This window comes from Puntigrus tetrazona, unplaced genomic scaffold, assembly GCF_018831695.1.
Source record: "Puntigrus tetrazona isolate hp1 unplaced genomic scaffold, ASM1883169v1 S000000401, whole genome shotgun sequence".
Taxonomy (NCBI): Eukaryota; Metazoa; Chordata; class Actinopteri; order Cypriniformes; family Cyprinidae; genus Puntigrus; species Puntigrus tetrazona.
The window spans coordinates 217,501-220,000 of record NW_025048054.1 but is presented as its reverse complement, the minus strand read 5'-3'; the positions used below and the strand labels follow the sequence as shown (position 1 = coordinate 220,000).

At 38.8% G+C, this 2,500-nt stretch overlaps 1 protein-coding gene across 1 annotated transcript in view; it reads right to left on the bottom strand.

Moving 5' to 3' along the window:
- The window catches only part of epb41l4a (erythrocyte membrane protein band 4.1 like 4A), a 46,190-nt gene that overhangs the window by 29,347 nt on the left and 14,343 nt on the right, over positions 1 to 2,500 (bottom strand). The gene's annotated exons all lie outside the window — the stretch shown is intronic.

The window sequence follows — 2,500 nt, the reverse complement described above, 5'->3', positions numbered from 1 at the left end:
GCCCGTATCGCATCTCTCCGAGAAGTGAGAGGAGGGTTTGCGGCTTTGTCCTGATTTAATACGCCGCTCGACGGTTTGCTTTCAACCGCAAACCGCGCCTATGATAAACGACCCGTGCACGCACTGGTTACAGCTCGACAAAACAAACCGCTAATGCCAGTGAAGCCGAGAATGACTAGGTAAATACAAGCAGAAAGAGGTCAGATGAAGATGAAGAGGTCTGATGATCTTTTCCTCGTCTGTGAACATTGCTCTAAATCTCCTACAGTTGTTTGATGTTTTCCGTACACGCTGATTTTTTAATTATTGTTCATCTCCGGATTTGGTGAAACATGCATATTATTACAATTTAAAAAGCGGTTTCTGTGTGAATAAACGTTCAAATGTAATTCATCTCAGCATCGTTACTCCAGCATAAAAAAAATGTTCGGATATGCTTTAAGAAGCATTTTGGATTGCTATCGGTGTTGAAAACGTTGCCGCTGCCGAATATTTTTGTGCAAGACGTGATACGTTTCATTTTCCAGGACACTTCGACGAACAAATACAGCATTTATTTGAAATGGAGATCTTTTGTAACAAATCTAAACGTCTTCCCTGTCACCTTTGGTCAATTTAGTGCAATGCAGAATATATTAAATAAATAAAAAAATCACGTTTTGGTAGTGTATATCAACATATGCCTTTGCTAGCAAGAAAGCAGCATGCTAAAATAAACGTGAAGTATCATCCGACACTATCGTTTTTAAATACGTCCATTCAATAATAACATTTCGGTTTGAATGGCAGTGTGCTGGTTTGACACGAGCGTCCCTGTGCTAGTAAATTCACGCAGCAAGTACGTTATCGCCAATAAAAGCTTTACTGTGGTCATAAATCTTCAGCGTTTATGTGACATCTCCGTGGATAGTTGCGCAACTGCAGCTCAGACGTATGACACACGTCAGCTCATATGACACACGGAAACCTGCAGGAGCTTCTGCCCGCTGGTGTGTGTGTGTGTGTGTGTGTGTGTGTGTTTGCTGTAAGAACACGCACGCATAAAACACACAAAGGGACGTATGTCATGATCGCTCCTGTTTCACGCTGCAGGGTGAAACTCAATCAACTTCACTTCTGAAATACTATATGCAGCAGCAAACCCACAGGACTGGAAAAAAAGCTCTCTCTCTCTCTCAGAAAAAAAAAAAACCTAGACAGCAATCGGATTAAATGAGAGCAAGCGGAGAGTTTCTCCCAGGAAAAGAAACCCCAGCAATCTCGAAAACGGCTCTTTTCCAAACCCAAAAGTGTGCATGCTCTGAGCTGCTCCGCTGCATAATCTGACAACTACCGTATTCAAACTATGAAGCGGAAAAGCAATCGATCACATTATTTATATCGTGCCACAAGCGAGGAGCTGCAGTGGAGGACGATCTCCTTTTGATTTTAACCGAGATTTGGGTCCGTTTCACCTTTGCACAGATCTTACAGGCCTAGAGGACATTTGTAACCTGAAGATGCTTGCTATTATAAATGCGCGCCCGTCTCATTTAAAACCTTAAAAATGAATCAGAACGTTTTATATTTGATTCTGAATTCGACTGGAAGCCAACGGAGAGATGCTAAAACGTACTTAGTAGATATGTGCATGTGTCTTAATCTCAGTAAAAGTCTAGTATCAGTCTTGTGAGTGAAAGTGAGGCACGAGAAACAAAAAATGGCTTCAGCTGTGGAGTGTTTCTTAATTGAAAGGAAGCACTTCTAATCGTAGAGTTTATATGCTTGTTAAACGTTAACTCGGCATCAAAAATGACATTGTGATTGTGTACTTTGGTAAAGAAGAGTATCTTCAGCACAGAGATGATAATATACAGTATGTTTCTCACAAATATAAGGCAGCGGAAGCATACAGAGGTTAAATAAGACCGGACCCAATATAGAGCCTTGAGGGACGCCGCATTTCATCGTAGAATAAAAACGTCCTAATTCCACAGAAAAAGCTCTCCCAGAAATATATGAGGCACACCGGTTAAGAGCATTTCCTTGGATCCAAAAGAATATGACAGAACTGACAGAAACATCTGAGACAAACTGGATACTTTAATGAATTATAATTGAAAACCCTAGAGATACGTAATTCTCCTTTGGAGATCTAGACGGATAAAGTCAACACAGCTTTTTGCAAAAATTGGCAATACATTTTTTTCAAATTCACTTGAAATAATTGTCATTCAGAAATGACTAGCGAAATAGATTAAAACCCAAATAGTATTTTCTTGTAAAACATGCTGTTTTATTCAATTTGAATGTTTTATTAGGTCAGACGCTAAAGCCTGTTTGCATTTTATATCCAAATGCAAACATAAATCCGTAAAAATGTTGTAATATCTGAACTATTGAAAATGTTGAGAAAACTCAACATTAAACAAATAAATGATTAAATACATAAATAAAAACATAAAAGAGGCGGATTAAAATGTATTTCCTTTAACTGCTTTTTGTGCTTTTTTTTTAAGCA